Below are 16,916 nucleotides of genomic sequence, written 5' to 3'. Positions count from 1 at the left end.
ATCCATGTTTTTCGTCCTCAGACCTCCAGCGAAGAGCAAGCTGGTGGCTGCAGAGGAGCTGATCTGTCAGGCACTCTGACTGTGCCCTGAGCTTGGGTGGGAGGACCCATGCACAGCCCTGTGACCTGGAGCACAGCCCTTTGTAGGAGAGAAAAAGAGTACAGCCTTGGGCAATGGAACCTAATTTCACTCCAAGGAGTTCTAGTTAATGGGAACTCAGAGGAAGCAGGATTATACCACAGTGACTGTTTCCAATGAAGTACAAAATGCCTGCATCTCCCATGGTCCAGTCGCTGCATAGCCTCTCCCGTGGGTGTTGGCTGAGTTATAGCAAATTAAGATAAGGGAAGCTGGGTGGGTAATTAAGACTTTTATATGCACATTTTGAAACAGGATCCAGTAAACTCACAGCTAAAGTTTTGAAAAAATAGGGTAGGTTAAGCATTTTAAGTCCACCATGTTCTTACTTGCAAGATGCAAATCTTTTGAGCTCCTTCTGAAGCATCTCACTGGAAAAAGGGCTATAAATCATTGGATACTTGACTTTTGTTGTTTGGGACACTACAAAAACCAGGGAAATGTGTTTAATGAACATTCTTCTTGTTCAAAGCATTTCAGTAGTTTAGCTCTGATATTGTTTCAAAACTGTTTTCTCAAGGCCCTCCAGCACATGGCGTTAGGAAAAAAAGTTGTCAGACTGGTTTTAACATCTTTTCAGTACTGATAAGCAAAAGTTCACGAAATAATTCTCAATAAGATACATGTGGAATATACCTGTCTTAAAGCTTTCTTGTTGAATTGAAACTTTAAGGAGATCTGTTGCATTCCAAGCTTAAGCAGCCTCTTTCGAAGTTGTTAGAAAAGTACAGGGATGCATCACATACTGTGCTGAAGACAGTCTATGTCACATCCTGTTAACCGTGTCTGCTTTTAAACCTGTTTTGTAAGTACAGCGAGTGGCTGACAGTCTCCAGCTGCAAACAGCTTTGAAACTACATGAGCGAGTTTCAAAAGAAAGCCAGACGCTACTCTGTGTTGGTTGCTAAAGGTAAAACAGTCGATAAATAGCATGTTTTTCTTAATGAAGTAAACGATTTAATCTTGAGACTACTTTGCTTAACAATGCCATCATTAAAATGGTAATGGACTTTGAGGTCCCTATTCAGCATAGTATGGCATCATACCTTTGCTGCTATTGTTTCATATTGTTTACACAGAAGTTTCTGCAGTTCAGTCTGGTAAAGAACAAGATATTAACCAAGGAAATAAATCTCCAATAATAGCATGTGGCTAAATCTTTGAATCTATTTTAATAGGGCCCAATCTATCCTCTCCTTGAAGCCAGTCAGCCACTTTGGTAGGATGCAAAATAGTTCCCCTGCCAGACGGAAACAAGATGAGCTAATAACTTTTAAAAAATTATTATTACCTATGTTGGAAACAATGGTTTTAAAGGCCAAAACATGCTAAAATTACTTAGAAAAAAGTATTTTACTAAACCATGCACACTAGCCTGCTAACATGATTTGGTAAAACTTTATACATCTTTTTTCTCTCTAATAACCAGGGGGCTCAACTGAACACAGCTAGAAAAAGCCCTATCTAAATAGGTTGGGTTTTTCCTCACTTAATTTTCCAGTGTACAAGTTAAAGCAAAACCAAAGCAAAAATACTTTTGCAGATGGACTTGGGTATCAGACCTGGAACTTTTCCATGTTTCCTTTTCCATCCTTTTGCATTAACCAGCCTCTCACTGCAGACTAGGTCCATGCCCAAAGCTTGACTAGTCTAGGATGACATAATCAGCTACTGTTCAAAGCGGCCACCACATGTTGTAGGTCTAATTCTCTGTTAAACCTAAGCTGGGCTTCATGCCTTGTCATTATCTGGTCCTTCTGGGGATCTCTAAGACATCAATACAGATTTACAGCGGTGTCAAGGTCCCTGCCATTTACCCTTGAATAGAAAGGCCTTTGCCAGAGCCAAGAATAACTAGAAAGCAGCAACTTTCTGGCCACACCTCCTTCCTCACATCATCCCTACAGAAAGGGGCGGGAGGAATAGATAGGAAACACCGTGCTCCTCCACGGAGTGCAGGAGGATTTTGCCGTTACTGTTTCTGTAAGGCTTAACATGGCCTTTACTTGTGCAGAGGGGCATAAAAAGGGCCCAGCCTAACAATGAAATCAGACCCTCCCTACTAGTAAGTGAAGGAATGGTTGCCAATGCAAGTGCTTCTTCTCTGTAATATTTTGTTTTCCCAGTTCACTGGGTTGCCTCAACACACATGGAAATATGCTCATAATAAGTGGGACCATCAAGAATTCTTGGCAGACCCAGAAGAAGAAGCTTTCTAACCTGGCATTTTCACCCAATAATGGGAGAGACTTGTGGGGTCCCACTGCCCAGATCTGCCAGACTGCACGGCGGCAGTGGCCCCTGCAAGCAGATGGCATGAAAGACTGTGGTCACTGACTGTTCTGCATTGCCAGGAGAGTTGACAAAACCAAGTAATGTTGTTCCACAAAAAATAAGCAGAACATACCTAAGCAATTGTTGATCTTAAAGCTGTGGATAAAGACTGTCTAAATATTTCCCATGACTGGAGGCAATGGGCTACATTCGTCTATGAGGTATCCCCCACACCCTTTGCCGAGTTCCTTTTAAGTAAGCTTTGTGGCCCACAGCACTTAAACCATTATTGGTTTCTACTTTTTTCTTAAAACAGGAATAATGGTACAATAGTTATATTTTACCATGAATTGCTTATGTCCATGTAACTTTTATTATTAAGTTTAGCTTTTAGTAGCAAATGATTTGGGAAATCAGCTTGAGAAATTATCTCACATAAAAAGTAGAAACAGTAACATTCATTGTGCATCCTTGAATGTCCTTGAATTAAAGGGCATGGATGCTTTTGAACACTGAGTAGCTTTCAGAGATGAAAGAAGCTAAAGGGATGTTTATTTATAGCAATACCTTCTTGACAAATAATTCAAAGGAGTAAAAGGAATTGGTCCACAATTTGCTCCAGTGACTTTTGTTCCCTTAATGAAATGTACATGCATACCCTCATCCATTGACTGGCTGCATACCTGTCTATTGCCTGGCCTGCACTCGGTGTATCCCCTCACTCCTGATGCTTCTGTGAGCCTGAGAGCTCAGTTCTCCTCTGTTGATCCTCAGACTGGGAGCAGAATTGGTCCCATGTATATATAGCAACCCATTTTTTCTTCAGAATACTAGTGCTTTAGCAAAATCACAACTCTCAAAGAAAACTGAAGAAGAAACAGATATATCCCAGTATCTGTCTTCTGTGGTTTTTTTTCAGTTGTTCATTCTAACTCTGAAAAGCAATTCCCCACCCCTGTGAATAAACATCCCTGTGTCTATTTCTCTCTAAGAGGAAGATAGAAATCAGATTATAAGAACTGGAGGGAATAGAGAGAAATGACGCATGTCTGCACCTCAAGTTGAATATTTTTTTGCTTATTCTTTTAGTTTGTTCTCCACTTTGCAAGTATTTAGTTTGGGGATTTCCTATAGGAGCAGAGCTGATGAGTTCTCTCCTTTAATCTGAGTAACAATACTGAAAATTGTTAATCTAAATTAACAATGCCAAAAAGAAGATGGATGCAAACTTAAGGTTTTGAGTCAGTGTTCACCTTTCCACACCCCTTAACTTTCAAAAATTCAGGCCATCAAGCAAAAGTTACTTGCATGCGAAAGAGCTGCACAGGGCTTCTTCAGAGCTGTGGGTGAGCTCTGCACCTCATGCTACATCAGTAAGGCAGTTTATTTCTATCTGTTTTCTTAGTAGTTTACAATACATAGGGGATGAATTCTGAGAGTTTTATTGCACCAGGAAATGTAAAAGTCGTGTACTTAACTAATACAGTTTGTTGGGACATTTTTTAAACGTTTCCTGACCTGACTGCAAGAGTTATCCAGCCTATACAGTTTCAGCTTCCTCCTCCTCCATTAGCAAGGCTCACCTATGATATTTACTGCATCATTGCATCCACGCCAAACTTGGTTACTGCGGCAACTAAGTTTTTCTTCTCAAAGGGTCACAGGGAAACACATCCTTCAGGATCCCCTAGTAACCGTCAGCATAGGACTGGGGAACATCAACAGTGAAATGCCTGCTTTCCATCGCTAAGGCAGCGCCGCCTGCGCCTGCAACAAGGGGGGCAGAGTCTAGTTACATTCCTGACCCACTTTCACATCCCTCCCTCCTCCTCCTCCATCTCCTCCTCCCTCCCTGAGCACAGCAGCAACCAGCCGGGCAGCAGGAGCCTCCATTTAGCAAGCCTCACACACCCGCAGCCACCAAGCTGTGTGCTGTCTCCCAGCCAGCAGCAGAAGCGCAGGTTTCCCCAGCAGCATGCAGGGAATGGGAGGGGGAACTGCAAACCTCTAGGAAAGGAGGTCTTCCCTCTCACCACCCTGTATGTGCAGTGATGGTGCTTCTGTCTTTTGTCCAGCCCTTTCACACACCCGCATTGAAGCATGCACCCACACCAAATGCAGAACAAGGCTGTGTCCCTTCCCTCCACTCTCCACCCAGCTGCACGGCCATGCTTCCTCTCCCAACACCCTTCTGCCATCCTCTCATCCCCAGATCCCGGGCACACGTATGTGTCTGACTGTCCTGCTCCCCTTCTCACCCACCTCCTTTATGCAACCCCACCATTTGTCTCCCACTCTCACGCTCCTGGGGCTCACCCCTTTCCCCAGATATTGCAAAACCTCCTCCTGCCTCCCAACGTGGAGGGCAGCTAGGTGAGTAAGAGGAGGGAGCTCCTGACTGGTTTTGCATCCTGCGGCTGCTCACAGCACCGCCTGTTACCCTAGGAGGGCACTCCCTTCCCCTTCGGGCAGCTGAGAGGGATTTCACCCCATGCTGGGGGCAGCCATTAACCCCCGTGCCTCACCTCACCTCGCCTCGCCTCGCCTCACCAGGGACTGCCCATGTATCCCTGGCCGGCCTTGTGCCCCGGGGAGGTGCAGGCCTTGCCAGGCCGCGGGAGGGCCCTGCTGCTTGGCAGGGGGGTGCAGACAAGGCGGGGGTGTGTGTCCAAGCTGCTTGCGGGGTGCAGCCAGGGCCTGGGGGTGCACGTACCACCCGGGGGGTACCAACGTGTGCAGTGCGGCTGGGCCTGGCGAGGCCTGGGAGGGGGGCCGCCACCCGGCGGGGCAGACAGGGTCCAGCCGCAGGCCCTGGCCTTTGCCGTCTGCCCTTAGGGTGCGGGGCCCCCCCTGAGGCAAGGAGAGGGGAAGGAAGGCAGCCCCAGCACCCCAGGTCCCAGGGCAGGTGGGGGGGTTCAGCGCTCCCTCCTCACGGGGACCTGAGTGGGGCAGCTCCCTGAGGAGGCAGGGGTGCTGGCCCCCAGGGGTGCGGGTCGGGGAACACCTCCCAGGGCTACGGGGGATCGCAGCTGCCAGGGCACCCACCGGCCCACAGCGGCGGCTGCGGGAAATGTTCATGGAAGCCATTATTGGTTGGGCTTTTTTTTTCCAGTTCTGTTATTGCAAAATACCAGCTACAACCACGAGCAGGCTGCTCTCCAGCTGTGCTGCAGAGCCCTGGTTTGTACCCATAAAGTGCTCCCATCCCACAGTGTTAGACACCTACTGGCCTGGGGGCACAGGCTGCTGTTGGCCCTGCAGGCAGTCCCTGGGGGGCGGGAAAAGTCAAAAAAAGTGGTTCCGTGCTCCCCCCCCCCCCTCCCTGGGAAGCAGCCTCCGTTTTAAAATTACAACTTAGATTTCACATGTTGCTTTCTCAGCCCTCTGGGGGCTTCTTTTTGGGTGGTGGAAACAGGAATAAAAATAGCTGTTTAATTTCTGAACACAAAAAGCGGCTGCCTAAAAAATTGTTCACTGTTCTTTGTGCTTGTATAACTTAAAACCACCTGTTTTCAAGTTTGGGCTTGATACATATTTCTGCTCCATTCCTGTAAGCACTTCAGCACATGTTACACACATGCTTACGTCTGCGGAGTCAGGGGCCTGAATCTTCAATGTCACCCGAAATCTTTAGTGCTGTACCACATTTACAAAACTAGTTGAGTAATAGTTTAATAATGACTCAAAATAACATGACACATAAGCAGTATATTATTTCCATCACAATGGAAAAGGTGGTTTTCCAGATTCTCTCTCTAAGTGCATATAGTGGAGTTCCAGGTACTATGTGGTACATTTGTATTTTTAATTATTACATTTGAACTAAATGTTCATACTTCTCATTTAACCTAATGTTTTACACACAGAAGTTCCCTAAAACGTATTTATTATTTACGTAAGCTTTCAATTAGCATGCACTGTCCTGTGTGCTGCCAGTACTAAGCTGTTAGCAGAACCTCAAGCATCTTTAAACCTTCCTCAGGTATTTCTGCACAACAGTGAGTTGATGCCTATAGCTAGCCATACACTAGCAAAGAGTTACACACCTGCAGGGCTGTTTGTAAGGACATGAGATCGCACACAGGTTATTTCACTCCGTGGTAATGTTTTTTAGGTTGAGTGGATACACTGAGCTTCCCTGCATCTGTTGTGACCATGACAGTGACCACATGCCATGAAGTGCATTTGTCAATGACAGATGCTTAAGTGGAAATAAGCAAAGAAAAATTAGAAAATAACTGGGGGAAAACACCAAGAAAACTACCAGAAAAACTACTAAACTAATTCTGAGTGCAGTATTTTTCACTGAGATAACCAAATCTTGTGGTTAAGATAAAACACACTTCTGAATAAGCAGCGGTAGCTGTGCTGCAAATGCATTTTTCATGTCCTCAGAGATTTTAAAGAAATTAAAGAACAGTGACCATTTGCAATACCATTTGATAGTTTATTATTAACATAGTAGCATCCCCATTCCTAATGTCAGAAGGCATGACTGAAGCTAACTGCTAGGCTGTTTAATGAACAATTGTTGATGAGCAGCATATGCCTTTTTCTGTAAAGGATTTTTACTTCTTACTAGGCTTGCAAAAGTCCTACCCAAATCACAAACTGAAAGATATTTCTAAGAAGAGCTGTAGAGAAGAATGTATCGTCTGGATTTATTTCATAAAAAATTGCTTTTCAATACTTTATAGTGAAGATTTATTGATTAAACTGCTTGTTTAAGGAGCTTTTTGTGATAGTTCTGAGAGGCAGCAGAGAAAGGGAGGTGAAATTGTATGGTGCAAGTTGGTACAGAAACTGAGCCTAGCTGCAGTTCCTCCAGTTTAATGGTGCTTTGCAGGGATGTGTTTTGTGTATTGCAAGGCAAGTTTTAATGTTAATCTTTACCATATCTACTGTAGTAAAGATGATAGTTGTAATACCCTGGTCGAGCACTCTCCTTTGGTGAGTTCATGTTATGGATAAAGAATGGTTTGCTCCAGAACAGATACTCAAATATCATTAGCAAAAGATGAAGTAAATGCATATGTAAGTTTCAAAAGGCTCAGAGGAGGGTGGCAGGGAGGCTGTCGTAGGCTGTCCTCGGACACGGGGACAGCACAAGGGAGTGTGCTGAGGACAGGAGCTGGTGAGCCTGAAACGGTTACTTAAGATGGCCTTTATATAGGCGTGCAAGGGAATATCCTGGGAAAGCCTTTCCCAAACAGCCAGGTGTGCCTCGAGGGGCCCTGCTGTAATGAGAGGCACGTGGAGTATTGCACGGCGCAGGAAGAGCCAGGTGGCATTGGGAATGGATCTCCTCGCCTCTCGCCGCTTCCCCACGGCCTCCAGCCATGCTGCCAGCTGCAAGATGAAGGCCTGAGGGTTGGGGGTGAGAAAGCCCATCAGATGTGGCAGCACTGGGGAGCATGGAAGGGAGGGGGAGAACAAATAACCCCAAGCAACCCTCTTTTTATACCCTTTATTTCAAAACAGACATTAAGGCCCGCCTTCCCTGCTCTCAAGGTTGGTGGGTTTTTTTCTAAAACCTTGCTATAACTGCTGCTGATGTGGCAAAATAGGTGAGGCCAGCAGCACAGCCCCATTTGGGGTTGACCCTGCCTGGTTTGCCTTGCAGTGAGGCTGAAGTTGCCTGGCTTCGCTGCTTTTTTACCTTGGGACAGGTCAGAAACATTACCCTGAGGTAAAAACCGATACCTCTTTGCATAGCGAAGGCAAGGCCTCGCGCTGCCTCAGCCATCTCTCTTGGTAACTGGAATTTCAGCAAGTACCTGCCCCTAAGATGAATGTTGCACGGCATTCCCAGGCACGCCCCACCTCGAACAAACGCTAGCCAGATCTTCCTCCGGGCCCCAACACAGCATCAACAACCTCCTCCCGCCTGGAGCAATGCACACCGGCTTTGGAGCAAGGCTCCCTGCACCGCCTGCTACTGATTCATGCCGTTCTCCCGTCAGCAAGCAGGGAGACATCTGCCCCATCTCGGGGACGTGGGTACAAGTAGTTATCCAGGCAAAGTTCGTGCTTGGAAGAAGGTCTTTTTCTTTCCCTGCTTGCCCCCTTCTTGAAGATTTATATGACTGATTTATAAACTCTTCTTAATTGTAGAGATAATGTATTTAAAACACATGTGCTTCCCGGAGCGCTGTGCACGCTTTGAATGCTGTCTGCCTCTTGCCCTGTCTACGTTCACAGAAGGTACTTGTGCATATGGAAACAATCAGGCTACCCAAAAGACAACACACTTGATACTGCTAATTACACGGAGTAAACGCCGCTGGGACTATAACCAGTCTCTAGATCTGAGTCAGTTTTGCTGCTGAGCTAAAGAAGAAAGTCCATTATGTGCGCTCGTATTATAGCCAGCTAAGTCCCTGCTGCACATATTGCTGATTTCTCTACATGCTACATGGCAGAGAGCCAAGGAATTGTAGCACAAACAGGATTTTATAACCAGTGTTATTTAAGGATGGGCAAACTGTGAAGCTCCAAAAGTTAATGATTCTAGCGCACTTTCAATTAATTTTTATTGTCAAGCTATATTTCAGGGCACTAAAGACCTCTTGCGATGACAAGAAGGAGTGTGTGGGAACAGGCGGGAATACAGTATGCATTGTTATTCTCTCTGATTTATAGATCGGTGAATAACCTATCCAGCTGACAAGTTATTTCTTTCCTCTCATGTTAGATGGAATTCATCTCTGTGTTGAGCTCCCCGTAGCAAATGCATTTTAGCAAAATAAATACAGTATCAGGCATCATATTGCACAAATGGTACACTTGAGCTCCTGAACAGGAGTATCACCCTTTTTGCACTAAGGATATCTGTAATACTTGGGTGCTTAAGATGAGGCATCACTGAATGGAGTTTAAAAGTATTAACTACATCTTAATGACTTACAGAAGGAACTTCTGATAGGATACTATATTTTAAAGCACGAGTACGTACTGCAGTCTACATGCCATAAGTTTCAAAGTCTGGATTAAAGCAGACTGTGCATGAGCAATCAAAGTTATAAAGCCTGGCCTCATATGATGAGCACTGGGTTCACCGCCTCAGCTCCCTCCTTGTCCCTCTGAAACCGTAGGCCAGAGTCATGTGTCGGCTAATCAACAGCACAGGCTAGCAGTTGAGTTTTGCCTGCCTTTCTCCTTGCAGATGACATGAGTTTGGGCTCCTACCCAGACACTGGCTGATTTTGAGGGACATGCTGCATTTGAGACTCTTTCAGATTTGACTGAGATTGGACAGCAGATTTAAAAGGGATTACAGGAAGACTGAGGGACAGAGCAATTGCATAAGCCTTATTTCCTTAGGAAACGTAAGAAAAAAACCTCAGCCCACAAAACAATCCAAACCAAAACACAGACTTTGGAAAGTATTGGTAGACCTGGGCTGCAGTCAGGCATCGTGCTCTAGCTTGCAGCTGAGCGAGAAGGCTGCTCGGTTCGCTCCTTCTGCACTGCCCCGGGTTACTGCTTCATTGGCTGTGCTGATTCAGCTGTTTGTCTAGCTGCCCTTTAAGCCAGTTCTGTGAAATGATGTACTTAAAAGAAAAGACTTGCTTTTCAGAAAGGATGTATGGTGGGCTTTTTCTTTTTAACCCAAAGGTCCTTAAAAAATCTTTAGAGCTCAGCTACACAAACACTTGATTTGGTGTCATGGAACAGCAGGTGTAAGTGTTTCGGAGGGTGTGTGAGGGTTGAGGGGGAGCTACACCAAGGGGCTCTGCTTTAGTCTGAACAGATGTATGTCTGTAACCTGAAGTGACAAAACAGTGTTACATCTGTTCTGCTGTTCCGACTCTTCTCAAGTCCGCCAAGCCCATAAAGTGACCTTAAGCCTGTCTCCACAGTGTATGCTGGGTGGTCACTGTGGACAGCTGCTGTCCTCACCACAGGGTACTCACTGCAGCGCAATGACTTCCTTTGGACCACCAGTAGCCTGCACTGGTTTTTGCCATTTAAGCTATATCGTACCAATTTAAGAACTGAAATAATGGCAAAGCTATGCCCACACCATTTAAAAGGTTAGCCAAGCCTAGTGCATTAGCACCAGGCTCATCTCCATATGAAAGCTGGCATGTGACAAGCCAGAGTATGAACTTGCAGACACTGTCACCCTGCACTTAGTCCATAGATGTCCATGTCATCTGTGGCAGAAGTTACCATCTCCAGCTTTTCCCTGGCACTGGAGGTTCCTGCTGCTTGGGCTCCAGGGAGTAAGCTGCGGGGTGACCGCTCGCTGTCTTGCATTAGGTGGTAGCTTGTACGTTGCAATACTGGGCCTCTGCTAACCTACCTCATTCAGACTGAAAAAATGTGAGAAGCTTGAAGCACAGGTCAGCAAATCAGATCTTCAAGGGATGGTAACCACAGGCTGGGAGGAAAGCCTTTACCACCAGCACCTTAGCTGGGGAGGATGTGCATCTGTAGCCCAGTCCCATGCACAGACGTTGTTAGATTATCTCTAGAGAGTTTATTGCAGAGAGACTTGCTGTTTATTGCTAGCATGAAACCACACAGCTCCTCTTTTGGGCTGGCATCATGCTCCAGCTAACGGAGGCAGCTATTCAGATCATCTGTGTCTGTTTAAAAGGGGCAGACATAATCTTTGTGTATGCTAAACGGGAGGTAGCTCACCTCTTTTTGAAATGCAGGTAAGCTACTTCATCGCTGATTGCAAACCAAGAGCATCTTAATGGGGAAGTTTTCTGCTGAAACCAAAGTGAAACTTTACCCTTGGCTTTCTTATTGGTACCTCCTGAGTCACCACATCCTTCTCGTGTCACCATCACCTTTCAGTTTAGAAAGTGGCAAGAAGCTACGGTGTTCAGCAGTAAGTGAGAAGTGGGTCTCTCTTTGTTTGTGGGGAAGGGATGAATTTATGCAGGAGGTAAAATTTGCTCTTTGAAAGCAGTGAAGACTGAAGGGTCCACCTGGGGAGAATGTTTCTGGTGTGCTGCAATTTTGCTGAAGGGTCCACCTGGGGAGAATGTTTCTGGCGTACTGCAATTTTACGTTGCTTCCCTACATGTCTTGTGGAGACAAGCCCCAAGGAATCTGAAGACTTGGCTTATTTTCCTGGTCCTGCAACAGATTTCCTGTCTTGCCCAGCCATGGGCAATTCTTTCAGGTTCACATTTTCTAGCATGGGCTTTAATTTTAGCCCTGTAGCTTGAGATACCTAGAATCTGTCTTGCACATGTATTAGTCCCTTATAGCTCTAGCCAAAATTAACAGAAGCTGCCTGCACACAGAAGGGCACTGACAATTAGATGCTACTTAGAAAAAACAGGGCCAGCTCTGACTTAATCATCTTGTTCATATGTTCAGTGGAGATGATAACACCTGTCCAGCTGGGGACACATCAGGCTGAATTAATTAATGTTTGTAAGGCATGTGAAGCAATTACTGTTTGTTTTTTTTTTTTTAGTAGCATTATTTGCAAATGTGACAGAGAAGAGCTCTTTGAGCACTGTTTCTTCTGTTTTGGTGTTTTTGTTGGACTCAAATGAGGATAAACGTTACCTCCTTCAACAGCAAGATCGCTGCCGATGAAGAATTTGGTTTTGCTTGGAAGGATTAGGGCATGAGATTTTGGTTCCTCTCACTTGTTTATGAGCATGAATTTGCTACACATAAATCACTGCAGGTCAGAACATTGCTGTTCCCTTAGCACAAGGTAAGAAAGCACAGAATCGCTCTTTAATGTTGTGCAATTGGACAGGATTTGGCTTGTCCTGATTTTGTGTTTGGAGAACTGGGACTGCCCTCTGTGCTTGATGTTTTACCTCTTTTTCTCTTGAAGGTCCAGTGGAGAAAAATCTGACTAGGCGCATTTGTATCACTCACTCACTCACTGTCTGCTTTTTGTCTGTGTTCAGTGTTTTGCTGAAATTAAAGTACAGCTTCCTTCTCTTTTGCTTTCTGTGGGATTTCCCAGTGTTTCACCAGGCTGCAGTTTGATGAACTCTTCAAGCTGGCACTGATGCTGAAAGAAGCAGGTGTATTTTCTTTATACCCGGTCCAGAGCGCATGTGGCTGTAAAGTGGACCAGACCAGGGAAGAGTCTGGCTCAGAAAATAACCGTTTCTGGTTTTTAATCAGCTCAGTTTTGTGCAGTTCAGTTTCACGATAGAGTTGAGCAGCAGGGCAAGAGCAGGAGTTGCAGAAGAAGGGAGTCAAGGCCTGATCCTTCGACTGGCCTTGCACGGTGGTGTTTGCAGAAGCGGTCTCACTATTTGCCACCTCGTGTCTCTTCATCTCTCTTAGTGCCACTATCTCTTGGTGGCTGGGGGGTGGTAGCAGTAAGTTAATGTTACTCAGTAGCCAGCAAGCAATGAGGATAAAGATCCATATTGTGCCTTTCTGATCCCAAGGCCACCCCCCTCCCCCTTTTCATTCTTTGGTTTACTCAGTAGAGCTACCCTGATTCACATAAGCTAACAATCTGTTTGAGAAGAAACAATTAGGCCCATAGAAACTGTTGACATCTTATTTTCATTTTTTTCAATGGCATAACGGGTACTCCAGTCCAGCATGTCCTTTTGTGTTCTCCATCCCAGGCATTCCTCCCAGATGCAAAGACCCTGCGAGGATGGCGACAGAACAGTGGCTCTCCCAAACATTTTGGACCAAGAGACTGCTAATGACACTTAGCATTCCTCACAGACCATGACGTGGCTGCTGAGCCGGCTATTAATTGAAAACACTGCTCAAACTAGGCAGGCTCCCCCAGCCAGCTGCAGGCCGCTTCCCGTGCCCTCTGAGCCCACAGTGCTGGCAGTTGCCGGGATGAGCTGTGGAGCCCGCGGAGGACGGGCTGCGGTTGCAGGAGGCTGTAAGAACAGCTTGGGTGTCTTTTCTGGGAAGTCGAGCGCACGCTCCCTGCTTCTTCTTTCTCTCTGGTCTTTTGGAGTTCAGCTTAAATCAGATTCTGAAAACAGCATCCTGCTGCAGAAGAGTCAGTGGCCTTAGAAACAGACTCCTACTATAAAAAAAATCCTACAGGAGCCAGATGCCCCCGACCCTGACAAAGATTGATCAAGTGGCTGGCCGTATCACCTTTCACTTCGCTTTGGCAAGGGGGGAAGCGCAGAATGATGGAAGGTTTTCAGGTGGAGTTGTGTTTAAGTTTGGTTTTTTTTAAGTGCTGCAGATGGGAGTCATTCTGCACAAGGCAGTGCCAGCACAGAGACAGAACGCGAGGACTGTGGCTGCAGAGGAGCAGTCATTCCTGAATGCACCGTCCTACAGATTTATGCTTTGTGAGAGGTCGGATTAGATCACCGCTGTGGAAAGGAAATCTATTAAATGTATCTCCTGGAGGTATGGGAGGCTCTGTGACAAATCTCTCGGGGCAGGGTGAATATTTGCCCAGAGTGCTGCTGGCCTTTGCAGAACCGCTGTGTAAGCCGCTCCTCAGGTCTCAGCTGGAGCTGAGGACCGTACCCGTTCGTCGCCGGGTCTGCCTGCTTCCGACCTGCCCGGTAAGTCACGATGCTTCTTTAAAACACCGCCGAGGGCAGCTCCAGGCGTAGCCGCCTGCCGTCGCCCGGGCTGCTGCGGGCAGGGGCAGCCGCGGGGCTGGCTCGGGTCAGGCCGGCGGGCGGGCCGCGGCCGGCGTCGTGCGCGCCACCAGGGGGCGCTGCGCGGGCGCGGGAGGGGGCGGGGGCCGGGCCACCCCCGCCCGCGCCGCCGCGCCCGCCCCGCCGCAGCCCCTCGGGGCCGTGCCGTGCCGTGGGGCCGTGCCGTGCCGTGCCGCGGGGCCGTGCCGTGCCGGGGCTGCCGGCGGCGCCGGGGCTGGCCGTCCGGAGATGGCTGGTGGCTGTATGGCTCTGCAAGGGGAGGAAGGTCGAGGCGGCGGATAAGGCGGTTGTGGCATCCCCGGGGATGTGTGTGTCGCCGGTAACGGCCGAGGGAGCCAACGTGGCTGCCCGCAAGGATCGGTTTGTTAAAGTGGCGCTGCTCGGCAGAGCCGCCGGCCGCCGTTTAGCAGAAAGGCTTTAAGAGGAGACCAGGGAGAGCATCAGTCGGGGGATCGCATCCCCCTGCTTCCCCCCTCACCCCGCCGCGTGTGCGTGTGAGCATCGCTGCCGGCGCCTGCACGTCCCTTGTAAAGGCACCTCCTGGCACAAAGGTGGTCCCTGGGAGCGGGATCCTAGGTTGAAATGCAACCTTTTTGGAATAAGCAAGGACCAGGGGTTTGTTTCCTATTAAGCTAGCAGATAGTTGGTTCGTTTTGCTGCAGTTTGCAGTGTCCGACCAGATATGTCTTGTCTTCCTTCCTCTTTATATTTCCAGTCTGGAAACAGCAAAAAAGTTAGTGAAAAGAGTAACATCTGTGAGACAGAGAGAGAGAGAGAGAGAGAAAAGGATGAGGCAGGCTGGCCAGGCAGCCAGCCTCAGGAGATGGTAACACAGAAGAGCTATTCATTCTGAGAGCCAGTTGCTCCTCGCCCTGCTAGATTATAAATTGGACACCTTATTAAGAGCTGATCCTCCAGCAGCCCCACCCAGGGCTGTGCTCATGCTCTAAACCAGTGGAACGTAATCCCATTTCACTATTGATGCCTGTTCCTGGATAAGCACATGTGCAAGCAGGGCAGAGGGTACTCGGCAGAAAGAAGAGGTGCCCTGGATGTTTTCTCTCAGTGTGAGAAAAGAAGATGGAGTTTTGGGAGAGAACAGGGAAGAGGTTGGTTTGCACTAAAATTTGGGCACTTTTGTGATGATGCTAGGTGCTTTACCAAATAATTAAACCAGCTTTTTCTTCTTCTTTTTTTTTCAGTTATAACTTAAAATGCTGACTCACTAGCATGGTGTGCCAACCAAATGTTGCTGCTGGAATCAACCACTGGAAGAGCCTGAGGAGATACAACCCCACCATGGCATAGGTTTTAAGTGGGCCTCTTTGGTGATTCCAAGTTTCTCTTCTGATGGTTTACTTGGTCCCTTATTTCTTGTCAAATTAGCCCCAAAGGTCTGTACAAATTTAGGCAGATGTCAAGTTGAACAGTTGTCGTGGTGAAAATGCCATGGAAACCTAGTTTAGAAAGTTCAGCAACATTTTATCATCCTTGGAAAGACTTTCAACCTTTCAAGCTTTTCAACCTTTGCACACCTTTTAACCATTTGAAAAGTTGTCCAACAATTTACAATGCACAAAGTTATAATCAGTTGTCAGAAATAAGTATCTGACATGTATTCTTCAGGGCTTATTTTTGTGCTGAAGAAAAAAGGATGGAATATTACAAACCTGTTTTAGCGTTGCTGAATGGTATCCCTGCTCATACATGGATTTTCTTCCAGGCAAAACCAGCTTGAGGGTTCATGCAATACTAGATGCATCATGAGGATTCTGCATCATCAGAGTGTTTATTCTGAATATTGCATAGATACACAGCTGGTTTGTTCCCCTGTTGAGGTACCCCTGTTTTACTTTCCTTGGCAGGCAACTTAAACATTGATGTATTGCAGCTGAGCAGTGGTCATGGGATTCAAAAGTAACATGGAAATGCAGCCTTAAAACAAGGTCCCCTCCCTGGTGGCAGTGAGTTATGGACATGGATTCAGGTGTATTTTGATGGTGTCTTCTAGACTTCTTGACTTGTTTTACATCTTGTATAATTGGAAAGAAGCTTTTGTGTTTGTTTTAGGAGGAAATAAATTTATTTCGGATCTGATTATCATTAGTGACTCATTGTCATTTGAGAATATTTGTGTGATTCTGTCTGGGTTCTGAGTCCCTGACTGTCACTGGCAGTGGTCCTCAAACTTTTTAAACAGGGGGCCGGCGCGTGCATGAAGTGGCAGGCAGTCATCTGCGGCTGCTTGGTTTCCTCCCACAACCCCGGCGGGGGGGGTTCTGTAAATACCGGGGGCCGGACTGAGGACCCTGGGGGGCCGTATCCAGCTCGCGGGACGTAGTTTGAGGACCCCTGGTCACTGGTGTGTTGGAAAGCAATGACTCCTCAGATGTTCCTGAATACCTTTATGTATCTGCCTCCAGTTACTTTATCAGCTCATGAAAATGAACACAAGACATCTTCAACATGCCTTTCTCTCTTCCTCTCCTATTTTTTACATAGGGCAATTTTGCCAGTAACTGTTTACTAGTAAAACGATGCCTCTGAATTCATGCTGTGTCTGTATGTCTGTCTGCGTATGTGATTGCATGTGCCCTACCTCCCCAAAGTGGTCAGTTGATTTGGCAAAAGAATACAGATCTGAAAGGGCAGTTCCTGTAAGGTTGAAAGAGAGAGGCAGATGGGTACGTGCAGATGGGTACACGAGAGAGCCTGGTTGCGCCACAAGCACCAAGGTGCTGCCAGCTCAGCTCGTCTTTTACCAGGCACCAGAGAACCTCCACTGGAGTGTGCCCTTGGAAATCAGACTTCATCCTGTCTGTCAGTCATGGACTACTTGTTTTTACTGGCGGTTTTGGTATAGTTAGAATAGAGATGGAAAGGCTGGGTTGAAAAACTGGCATTTCT

The 16,916-nt window shown here is 46.9% G+C and overlaps 1 long non-coding RNA gene across 1 annotated transcript; it reads left to right on the top strand.

Annotated features, from left to right (window-relative positions):
• The first annotated feature begins 13,205 nt into the window (after window positions 1–13,205).
• Window positions 13,206–16,112, top strand: LOC129784240 (uncharacterized). Its single transcript, XR_008746704.1, has 2 exons — window positions 13,206–13,910; window positions 15,212–16,112. It is a non-coding gene; the product is annotated as an uncharacterized LOC129784240 (long non-coding RNA).
• The last annotated feature ends 804 nt before the right edge of the window (window positions 16,113–16,916 follow it).

The sequence above is a fragment of the Falco peregrinus genome, chromosome 3 (assembly GCF_023634155.1).
Source record: "Falco peregrinus isolate bFalPer1 chromosome 3, bFalPer1.pri, whole genome shotgun sequence".
NCBI lineage: Eukaryota > Metazoa > Chordata > Aves > Falconiformes > Falconidae > Falco > Falco peregrinus.
This window is presented reverse-complemented; position numbering and strand designations above follow the sequence as displayed.